Here is a 12,299-nt window from a genome sequence, read left to right as displayed (position 1 = left end):
GCCGACAACCTTGGGAGTGATGAACGATTTTTTAGCGCGAAAAAAATACTCGTCCGGTGAATTTACCTAACTTTTTGCCTTCAATTCTTAGAACCGGCGTTTAGGTTTAGGTAATACATTCTTGGCGGTATTATAGTCGACGTATGGCTTTTAGATGCCATAATTTTATGGAGATAATGATCTGCTATAGGCGGTCCCGCTTACCCTAACATGTATCTCCTTTTTGACTACCGATATTCAAAAGGTCGCCTAATTAATTAGAAATATTTCTAAGAAAATTAAAATAAAGCCACTTTTTAATATAGAGCATACACATATTGTATTCATTTAGAATACTATACACAGTTTCGCGTATTCTCTGTCCAATTAATTATTCGTACTTAGTAATTATTGTTTATTTTTTTTTTGGAAAACCTATTATTAAATGATAAATAAAAAATGTTTATGACACAACAGATTCGGTATTTTATTTTTAATTCGACATAAATCTAAGGACATTTTACACAGTGATACACACCAGAAACAAAAAAATTCAAAATAAAAAAAAACCAAATTCATTCGAATCGTTTTAGGATAAGTACAAAATCATAACATTTCCGAGTAACCAATAAGAGCGTGTCAAGTCCTCGCCGTTACTCCGATTAAGCTTCGTATTACGCACCTTTCAATCGTGAACGAAAGATCGTATTCCCTGATAGCGCAATATAAATATTAAATTAACCAATGAATTAATATCTCAACGTTTGAATCCAACTCGTGACTGATTATGGTACAAACCAATGGTGTTAATGCGGATACATTAATTGGAATGTACACCTACAGCGCGTTCAATAGAAGAGCTAATTGTTTGAAAACGACATTGTGAATATTTGAAATCCATTTTTTATTAACATTAATCAATTAATTATAATGATGGTGTATTGTTTGTGTTAACTGATTCTGACCGTGTTCATTGATGAGATGCCGTCACAGACGGAGATGGTGGCTTCAGACGCAACAGTAACGGGTTTACAAGCTTTCTGAGATATAAAGATAAACACTACCGCTATAGGAACGACTTGCGAAATCTTACTCACTACCTCATATCCCGAAAATCGAATCAAGTACCTCAAGATCTGCAGCTCAAGAAGGTAGATCAATGATTAAATCGAGCTAGCTTATTTAGAACTAGCTGTCGCCCGCGGCCCTCTCGTTTTAGGGGTTAGTTGTCTAAAATGTAGTCTAAGTCCTTTTTTGGGGCTCAAGTTTCCTTCATACCGAAATTCATCAAATTCAGTTCAGTGGTTTCGTAGTGAAAGAGCGACGGACAGACAGATATATGTATATACTTTTACATTTATAATATAAAGTATAAATAATATCTAGATAAACATATGTATATATACATGATAATATATTAATTATAATTGATGTAGTTATTGTGTTATTTCTTTAAAAAATATTTAGGTAGGCTTTTTTAAATTAACATGGTTATTTTTGTTATCAAAGTTATTAATTTCGAGATATTTACTATGTTTTTTATTTTTGTTCGGTGGAGCGCGATATTTCGACATTATCTATCGTGAAAATATGGTAAATATCCCGAAATTAATAACTTTAATAATATTTAGGCTATTGAGCTAATAGCCCTCGTTTGTAAATGTTATCAAGCGTTAGACCTAGATATTAAATATTTTTCAGTTATGAAAACACTAACCAATAAAGTGCCGTTTTATTGTATTCATATTACTTGAAATATATCCAACATCACAGTGACACAGAGCCAAGTTGCCAACAGCTACAATGGAAGTAGGTGAGAATTTATTCTATCAATAATTGTCAAAATTACAATTCAACTAAACACTGTCACCAGATTAATTAGACCAATATAACGACAAATGTCATACATAATTCATTCGTAGTTTTCCGTCATTGAACCATTGTTGTTTTGACGCAAATTGCTTGGCGTAGGAAGAGATGTATTAACTCGGATTAACACTTATATTATCGAAATAACTGAATAATATTGCTTTGAATATTTTTAAGGCTAAATAGTTTTATTTTGTGCTTGATCGTTATAACAATATATCTGTTAGAAAAAAAAATTCACTTGATTTTCTTGATTTTTTTATTAGAAGGTTCATTTGTCTTTAATTTAAATACACATAATATATTTATCGAACTTATTACAAAGAAAATAGAAAAAGGAATATAAAAAAAAAAACGTTTTGCGTGCGTTTTTATTATCAAAATACTTGGCTTGAGCTTTTCCGTCAGGGATAGTCCATTAGTTAATCTAGCGCGATACAACAATGTGTTGTTTTTTTTTTGTTTTAGAAGGGCAGCCAGTATTTTCAGGCACAAGGGACATAACATCTAATCTAGATTGATTGATCTTATCTTGATTGTAATCTTGTACCAGTGTATTGACAGTGTAAGAAAATATTTATATTATATTTCAAATATAGTACAAGGAACGACGAAAAAAATCTCAATATATAATAATAATCGTTGTTCAAAGAATTTTAATAGTAAATTGTTTTACATAATTAAGAGAAGTTTTATATCGCTATGATGTCAGAATACGGAAAATGAAAATGTGAAAATGTTTATTGTTTGCACAAATAAAAAATCAGTTAGAGGTTAAATTTGTTTATGCGTTTCCGCGTTATGTTATAGTTTCGAAACTCAATTATCGAAATAGATATCAATTAACTTTAAATACCGTTTATGATATTTATTTTAAATAAATTGTTTTGATGAATATAAATCAAATTTATTGTTAGAATCATGTTTTTATTTTTTATAATATTGGTCGTCTAACGGTATATGGTTGACACAATACATAAGAAGCAGTAACTATTCCTTACGTCGTCAATGCGCTACCAACCTTAGAACCTAAGATGTTATGTCCCTGGTACACACAAAAAGTATAAAGTGTTTGGTGGTAGAATATCTTATGAGGGAGTGGCAACCACACAGACGGGCTTGCACAAAGCCACACCGTCATGTAAACGTTAAAGCTAACAGTTCTGAATTCTATATATAATATATTGGTGTAAATGAACTTTATATGCTGAATACAACAACAACAACAATACAACAAAAGCCTGTACTTTTACCACTGCTGGGATAGGGCCTCCTTTCCCTGTGTCGAGAAGGTTTGGAACATTTTTATTATATTGATTCATAATTATGATCTATTCTATATACATGTATATACACATGCTACATATTATATTCTAATGATTACTCCGATTCATCTCATCATTATAAAAGAAATAATATATCTTTTATGCTTTGGATAACACTACATAATTAATTATACAAAAAGCAGATGTAATATTTTATTTAAATGAAATAAAAAAAAAATGTTAGTTTGTCTGTGAATCCTAGATTTGATGTTTGAAATATAGATATATATCTTGTTTAACGACATCCTTATTGGTTAAAATGTTTATTGTATCTATTAATCATAATATAAAAAATAAATTAATACCCTTAATTTTAATCATTCAGTAAAATCGTTTAAATAAATTTCAAAGATATGTATGTAGGGATAATCTTTATTTATTTTTGTTGATTTAAAAGAATGGCAAATGAAATAGAAGCCTATTCATACGAAGATCTTAATTTTATAATAAAATAATATTTCTTACCGTAGAAACAATCCCACGAACAAAAAAAGTACCTATTCATTAAAAACAGAATATAATTATTCTAAATGTACTTATACTACTATTAGTTTACATTTTAACTACAAAATTTAATTGTAAATACACATGCAAGCCATTAATTATCTTAATATATAAATCGCATAAGAATTTAAAGCAGATGTTAATTTATATTTACTTATCTGCATAAAGTGTATTTTATTCATGATTATATAATATATAAGTAATATTTTGAACATAACTCTGTGTAATTTACAACTTGTAAAGATGGCTATGTAGCTAAAATCTCCGAGCGAGGCCGTGTGTGGTCGCTCAGCGCTCACAGTAATTTAGTTCATGGAGATCCTTTGTGCTATTGAATACCGACTTAGGCTGCAAATATATCGTTCAAATAAACACTCAGACACAAATCTATGCTAATATTTTATAGCGTAACTGTATTTGTTTATGTATATAAATTCAAATTGAAATTACCAAATCGACTTTGACGATTCTCGGTCGTATGATGAAGTAATACATTTCGTACTTGTGGTATAGGATATATACAGACTGCCAAATGTATCATCGGGTAACTAATCACTCCCATTTTCGATACACATTTGTTCTCCGTTAACTATGTGCTTACCACAATTTAAGAGGTAGTTTCCCCTGTGTCTATGCATACTTTTTCACACTGAATCTTAAGTACAAAAGGATCTGTGACGAGCCGAACTACAGATCCCAATAAATAACGTCTTAGCGATTAAAAATCGAGGACAAGCGTCTACGAAAAAAAAAAAACATAAGAAAGATAATATACACATATGTTATATACTTTATGTATTTATTTATATTATATAATAGAACGTATATGATAATTGATACGATGGTAACAAACAAAATATCTTGTGAATAAATTTTATCTTAAATTCTCAAATATAATTTTTAATCTATTTAATAACTTAACCAAAGGTGGCGATCAATGAATACTGTGTAGTAAATGACCGGCACGATATTATATGAATTATCAAAAGAAACCTTGTGAGGGAACATTATACATTTAAAAAAGCATCGAAACAATGCTTTTAAAGTAGTAACAATGTAATTATATAAGCATAGTACGTGTTCGTTAATGCACAAGTAGTTGATGTGAAAACCGCTCGCATCCAAGGTCCCCGTGAGCTAACCTTCTGAGAGGCATTTGTGATTAGAGCCGTCAATCGTCGTTTCCTAACACACCTTAGCGTGTAAGTAAGCTTTGCTTATAATATTTTATTAATATTATCGTGTGTAGCTGTAAATTCGGACAATTTTTGACAAATTCCGGTTAATCGGGTCCAAATAGGGAAGATTAATGTTGCTAGTATTTCTGAATGATACTGATAATAAATTAATTGATTTATATGTTTGTTCAGTCTCATTTTATTATATTAATGTAAACCACAATGGTTATAGCGATACCTGTGGTACCGTACGAATGCTTTTCTTTTAATGATAAAACATTAAAGTCACAAATGCCAATGTTCACCTAGGACTACTAGCTGCTCCGTGCATTAAGCCCTTTTTAATCGCCGGGAATTGTAGTGTGATGTCATAATATGGTATATATTCTCTCTACTCAACAAATATACAAAATTTCATACTAAGATTGTACTTGGGAATGAAACTTCGTATGTCTACTACATTTTTTGTTACATTACCCTTCCACTTTATTTGTTCAGGTATTGCACATTCCTCTAAATAATTAATTAAGAATAAATTAAATATAACATTGTTATTGTTGTTGTTGTAGATTAAATATATCAAAATAAACTAAACCAATTAACTATTATGGACAAATATATAATCAATTTCGTCAACATATATTTATAGTTCATAATTATAATCAATTATATACTTTGATAGACTAGAGGTAGAGTTATTTAGTCATCGGTATAAAGAAAACGGTTTTTGAGATACAGATATATGTTATATGATATTTAATCGTTGGTGCATCTGTTAGTGATCGTATAACTTCTGAACGACTTAACGATTGAGGTCATATTCTCACAATATATTTGTTCTGTCGAGACGATGGCTCATAGCTTTGCTGAATTCTGACAGCTTGTATTATTATTATTAAGCTTTCGAAGGCGTGCTAATATACTTAAAAAATAACGCTTCTAGTGTGTTATTTATATCCATAAACTAATAATTATTAATATATAAGGTAAGATGATCCAACGTCCCTTATTGGAGCAACGTGATGAGGAAATTCCACACCTAAAGCAGAGATCCAAAAACGGCCAGAGATTAAACGTCTATAGTTTTAGGGTTACTTATTATACATAATATATAACCATTGATATATCATATATCTTTTATGAAACGAATAAGAAATTGACACTTAAACAGAACAAGGAAGAGACTATTACGAAGAAGATACGTATTATCTTATGTCCTCGTGCATTCAAAACTGTATATAATCGTTATAAAATCATTAAAATAATTGACATATTATTATACAAGATGATTGATGATCGAAAAGAGTGGAGTTCGTATTCAACATTTGCATGTAATATATAAAAGTATAATTGCATAATATCGACGTTTATTTTCTTCATTATTTGCCAATCGTTATCAAACGATACAGTTTTTCGACTGTCGTTGTTGCCATTCAGATCCCATATTCTTCAACTGAAATTCTAATTAAATATAATATGATTTGTTATCTATCTAAAAAATTATCCGAGTCATGGAAATCTTACATTTAATCTTGTAGAAGGACAATTAGAAATTGTTGGAATAAAGCATACTAGCGGGTCTCCCGAGAACCTTCGCTTTTATTGAATTTGGTTTTTTTTAATAATATATAAAACCTCCTTGAATTTTTTTACGTTATTTATTTTCTTTCTTATACAGCAATAGTAATGCTATCTAGACGGTCAGTGCCTTTTTCCCTTCCTAAAAATAATTCTTTGTTAAATTGTAACAGAGTAAATATTTAGTATATACACGTCAAACTTAAAATAGTCTCTCCTGGTTCCCACCAGACGCAAAGCTGCCCATAATGCAGGCTGCATTTCCACGCTGTACGGCAATGGACAACCTCTGCGCCAGGTAGGACCCGGAGTGACTGTCAAATCCCCTCTCTCTAAGGCGATAGCCAATCTCCCTGATTAAAGCAAGGGCATCTGACCCCCAACATCCTGACGTCTCGAACGCTAGTGGCACAAATAAAAATCTTTTACACAAGGAGGCATACTTCTCCCGCTTTTTCGCTGCCGCACTCTCAGCAGCTGCCCCAGCCGTCCGTGTTGTATGAGCCAGGTGAGACACTGCAAAGGTATTGACACAGGTAGCATCCCACAACAAACTCCTCCCCCTTTGCCATGGGACCAGTGTCAAACCATCTGGTCTCTTGCCATCGGAGCGACAGAGACCTGGTGGTTCCAGGACGCATGGAACATTCGCCGAAAGCAAGGCCCTCCGAACAATGTCAAAACAACAATAACAATTTTAGTAAATTGCAAAGACAAAACCTTATTTTTCTGGACATCCATGGCTAGAATTGTTTGCGGATATCATATAACGGACTGTATATTCTGCATAGCCTGAAAATATAAACTGAAATTGTATAACTAATGTATGTAGTATAAAAGATTCATATTAATTAGTTTGTTTTTTAATCGGAAAAACAAACAAACTTTATAATAATACTGTGAAAATTATAATTATAAAAATAATAGACTAATTACATATATTATATTATGTTGAGATTATGTAATCTAGATAAGACTTAGGTCATCATGCAAATGGCATTTAATTGGCTTTCTTTATGAGCATCGCGTGTTAATTAGCAGTTATTGTATGCAACAATAGTATATTTAACATAATAAAAAGAATTTCCTTATAAAAATGAGGATTTTGAAATCTTTTCATGAAATAGTTTCTTAAGATTTCTTGCTTTATATACCTATCATTTATTCATTAAGTTGACGTAAATAAGACGTAATTTTATCAGATTATGTATCTGATTAAGCGTCTTTGTATTATTACTGTGTTTACCTCAGGGGCTGAGGATTTCTACAACTACTACTACATTTTTTATATGTAAGAAATAAGAATATATATGAAATTTCATAAATGATATTGACATCTTACACACGGTCAGTCATTGAGTCTGTGGTTCAGACATGCTCTTTTTTATGGTGTTGAAAACGGACGGTCAATTAGGCCAACTAATGACATGTGGTCCAAACTACCTACAAATATCGGCGTAAGAAATTTTAAACATTCTTTACATCACCAGTGCACCACCAACCAGAAGTGAGAAGTGAAATATTATATCCCTTGTTTCGTGTGTTACGCTAGCTTCAAACCGGGACACAATATTACCAATTGTTGTTTAGAGGAAGAAAAACTGATAGTTGGGTTAAAACTACCCAGTTTTGAACAAAATCGCCGAGTAAATGATGGAAGACCAATAAACAGAGGAAATATAAGATTATTCATGTGTTTGTTTTCAAAAATGAGTCAAATGCCTATGGAACGGCAATCTGAAATGAAGAAAAAGGGATCGGGCCTAAGACTATATTGTAGAGAATATTTTAGTCATGGTCATTGTTAATATATAATATTCTACTGGACTGTAACAGTTTGAATAAAAAACCCAGTGGTCACATAATAATTCGCAAAATTCATAAAAGCTACGCACGTTTCAATTAAGGGTCGGACGATCAAAAATACCTAGTGATAAGATATAACTTTGGTATGTGTTATATTATATATTGAAAGCCGGATGACATCCATTGCTGGATAAAGACCTCGAAGGGTCTACACAACAGCCGGTCTTGCGCTATCTGTGTCCAACTTCCCGCAGCCCCCAAGATCGCCATTCCACCTTGGAAAGAGCCTGTCCACGTTGTTTTTCGATTCGTGGTCACCTGAACATGTAGCAATAATTCAGGAGTTTCCCTGTGAAATCGAATCAGAAATATTAATCCAAACTTTATAATTGTCTATCGTAAGATTTAAAGATAAATACAGTGTTTAGTATTCTGTACCTTAGAAATTGAGTTTTATTTTTTTTACAAAATTCTTAGTACGAGTACGAGTTTTATACATTTTATTAGCTATCATCAAATTAATTTACTTTATACAGTCAAATGATAGGCGTAAAAGGTTCTACGTTTAATTCTCGTATGAATAAATAATATAAACTGCATTTTTCAATATTTCTTGCAGAAGAACACGAGTTCAACTGATGCCATAATAAAGATACCTTGTCTCAAAGCTACACAAAACGTAGAAGTAAGTATTAAAACAACTCAGGTATTTCGAACACTAAAAAAGTACCTTAATGTTAATGTATAAAATCCATATATTCTGAAACAACTAGTATCAATTCTGTAATATATTGTATAAATGAATAAACTGGTATTAAACAAAGGCCATAATTTGTAAAATTTGGTACTTGAAGGTATAGCTTTGTGCTAGCCCATCTGGGTCGGCACTACTCACTCATCAGATATTCTACCTACAAAAATAGCAGTAGTCAGTGTTGTATTCCATTTGGAAAGATGAGTGAGCTAGTGTAACTGCAGGCAGTGTAACTACAAGGGACAAAACATCTTAGTTCGAGGTTGATAGCGCACTTGCAAGAAACATTCGCACATGTAAGGAATGATTAATATTTCTTACAGCGCCATTCTCTATGGGCGCTAGTAACAGATTACCATAAGGTGGCCCATTTGTTCGTTTACCTTCCTATATCATAAAAAAACCATATATTACGAAATAGCTTGCATCAAGGCTACATAATATTGTGAAGGTAAATTATATCCGACAGAAATTATCTTAAATTGATAGAATATTTTGATACACAGCGTTTTTATTTACAACGAATAGTATATAAATTAAATACATACATCATATAGGATTACGTAAAAGTATTAAAAATTATATAACGTAGTTTTAAAATGAAATACTAATAGAAGTTAATTAACATAGAACGAACCACGATTTACCGATAACATATAAAATAATTGTTGTAATCGTCCATCTTAAACGTTACAAGCAATGCGAGTACAATTAATGTTATTACTGATTCGACCTTGCGGTTTGATTTCTATCATAGTTCATGCAAATTAGATACACAGAAACACGCTTCCTTACTCTTGAAAGTGAAAAAGTGGGTAATTAATTCCAAACAATGAACTAGTCGTTGTGAATTGATATCTGTTTTTGCTTCCACATTTATTATGATGGAAGTTCCATGGCATTTCAATGGCATCAACCATTCTTCATTTTGTCCACACTGCATCTAGAGCGATTACCACTTATTACAAGATTATATAATAATTGGTAATCTATAACAGACCTCGTGGGTCTAGTGGTTACCTGATACTCATAGTAGAGCTCCATCAAGCCACAGCTGATGGAGTTAAGTGGTTTCTTAAATCCGTGTATGTTATTTGTTTTTCATGTGTAAATCTACCGAACCGATACGACATGGGAACCTTCAAGAAAAGTTCGTACACCTTCCTTAAAGGCCGACAACGCACCTGCAATCCCCCTGGTGTTGCAGATGTCAATGGACGGTGGTAGTCACTTTCCATCAGGTAAGCCTCCTGCTCGTTTGCCACCTATGTCACAAAAAAAATCCAGGATATTGAAGTTTTAAATTATTAGATTACACCTATGTTCAATGTTAATGACAGTAAAGTCTGAGAATGATATTAATGTGATAATTGGGATGACATTCATTTCTATTATGTAATGGTAGATTCAAAACATACATGTTTTTATATCATTCGTAGATGTTGTGGCAAATGGGCCACCTGATGGTAAGTGGTCACCACCGCTTACAGAACTCATTACTGTATAATCGCCATCCTTGAGAACTAAAACGTTATGGTTCTTGTGCCTGCAGTTTGTTGGATCACCTTTATATCTTTGTTTGGCAGAAAACAGGATGTCTGGGTGGTGGTACCTAATTAGTTGGACTTGTACAAAGCCCAACCATCAACCAACATCATACTTAACAAACAGGAAATATTTTCACATCCTTTGATACGATCAACGCTAGGAGGAAAATTAAACGAATAATAATTAGAGAAGCAATTGTTGGTAATCGAAATAGGAAGAACATAATTATTTAACATGAATACGATATCCTAAGATCTTACCATGATTTAAGGTCGAAAAGTTTTATATTTTTAAACAAGGATATATATATATATATATAACATGACTGTCAGTCATCAATGTTGATGGTGAGATGAGGAATGATTACAATTTCCATCAATGTCACGATGCAACGGTGTCAGCATTGGTTACTACTTTGCGTCATCAGATGGCCCATTTGACAGTCCACCTAATTTTGATATAAATAAAATTACAGCTGAATACAATCTTCTTACCGACGCACTCGAGGATTTCTGAAATAAAAAATAAATTTATATCCAAATTTCTCTGTATTATTCATTCATTTACCTTTGAATATTTCTGAAAATAACTAAGTGAAAATCAAGTATGTGTTCGTATGTCCTATTGCAAGTACGCGGTACTCCAAAAACAGAGGGTACCGCTGATTTTTTAATTGGGATCCAGATCAGTCGGCGCCGGTGAGTTCTACATACACGTTGATACCTTATTCATGATAGATACTAACTACACTTTGATACCAAAAGGTAGAGAAAAAAGGATGGTCACTAGCATAGACAAAACATGTTTCATAAAGGCCCTCGTTTTTAAACGATGTTTTATACAATTCATTTTAATTCAAAACATGTATTATATAATAAATATAAGCTTTATATATTTTGTAAACAAATAATATAAAGGAATAAAGACACATTGAGTATCGTGCGCGTTTATTTGTTCCAGTTAAATTCAAAAGCGTTTGCGCTAGCAAAGTAGTATATAAAAACAGAGCTTAATAATTTTTCTACAAATATCCTTATATATTTCTTTTCGTTAACACAAACGCGTGACATAACTTAATAACTCGAAATAACTAATTTTTGTAATTTCAGTTTCTATCATTTTAAAGCTTGCTTGCGTGTAACTGCATATACTACAACTGCTACTGCGTACAACTGCTATAGAGAGCGAGTACCTAGTGTGTACACCGGTTTTCATGGTTACGCCACTCCGAGGTCCCGGGTTCGATTCCCGGCCAAGTCGATGTAGAAAAAATTCATTAGTTTTCTATGTTGTCTTCGGTCTGGGTGTTTGTGGTACCGTTGTTACTTCCGATTTTCCATAACACATGTGCTTCAGCTACTTACATCAGAGTAATGTATGTGATGTTGTCCAATATTTATTTTATTTATTTATAAAGCTATTACATTATTGAAACCGTTTATATTTTCTATGGGTTTTATTTTCAATTGCATAGAAAATATAATGATATACCCTTTAAAAAGTATCTTGAAGACAGCAAATCCAGCATAAGCCCTGTTAAGATTGTAAAAAGGCTATCAAGTTTTTAATACAAAGTTTTTTTTTTTAATTTAAATTTTCTGCGAACACTTTATTGCGCAGAGTAGTTTAATATGCACAGGTTGCAATAGTACAGGCGCCGTTTCTATGATCAGTCATCGTGATAATACAATAAAGTAAAATTAGTTTTGTCCATACATGTAACAGTTAAGGAAATAAACAATAAACATTTTTAACTTA

At 32.0% G+C, this 12,299-nt stretch overlaps 1 long non-coding RNA gene across 1 annotated transcript; it reads left to right on the top strand.

Moving 5' to 3' along the window:
* Positions 1-4,791: 4,791 nt before the first annotated feature.
* LOC124532543 lies at positions 4,792-11,042 on the top strand. Its single transcript, XR_006966647.1, has 3 exons — positions 4,792-4,879; positions 8,859-8,924; positions 10,580-11,042. It is a non-coding gene; the product is annotated as an uncharacterized LOC124532543 (long non-coding RNA).
* Positions 11,043-12,299: the final 1,257 nt, after the last annotated feature.

The sequence above is a fragment of the Vanessa cardui genome, chromosome 1 (genome assembly GCF_905220365.1).
Source record: "Vanessa cardui chromosome 1, ilVanCard2.1, whole genome shotgun sequence".
In the NCBI taxonomy this organism is placed as follows: domain Eukaryota; kingdom Metazoa; phylum Arthropoda; class Insecta; order Lepidoptera; family Nymphalidae; genus Vanessa; species Vanessa cardui.
The sequence above is the reverse complement of the archived record's forward strand: the minus strand, read 5'-3'. Positions and strand labels throughout refer to the sequence as shown.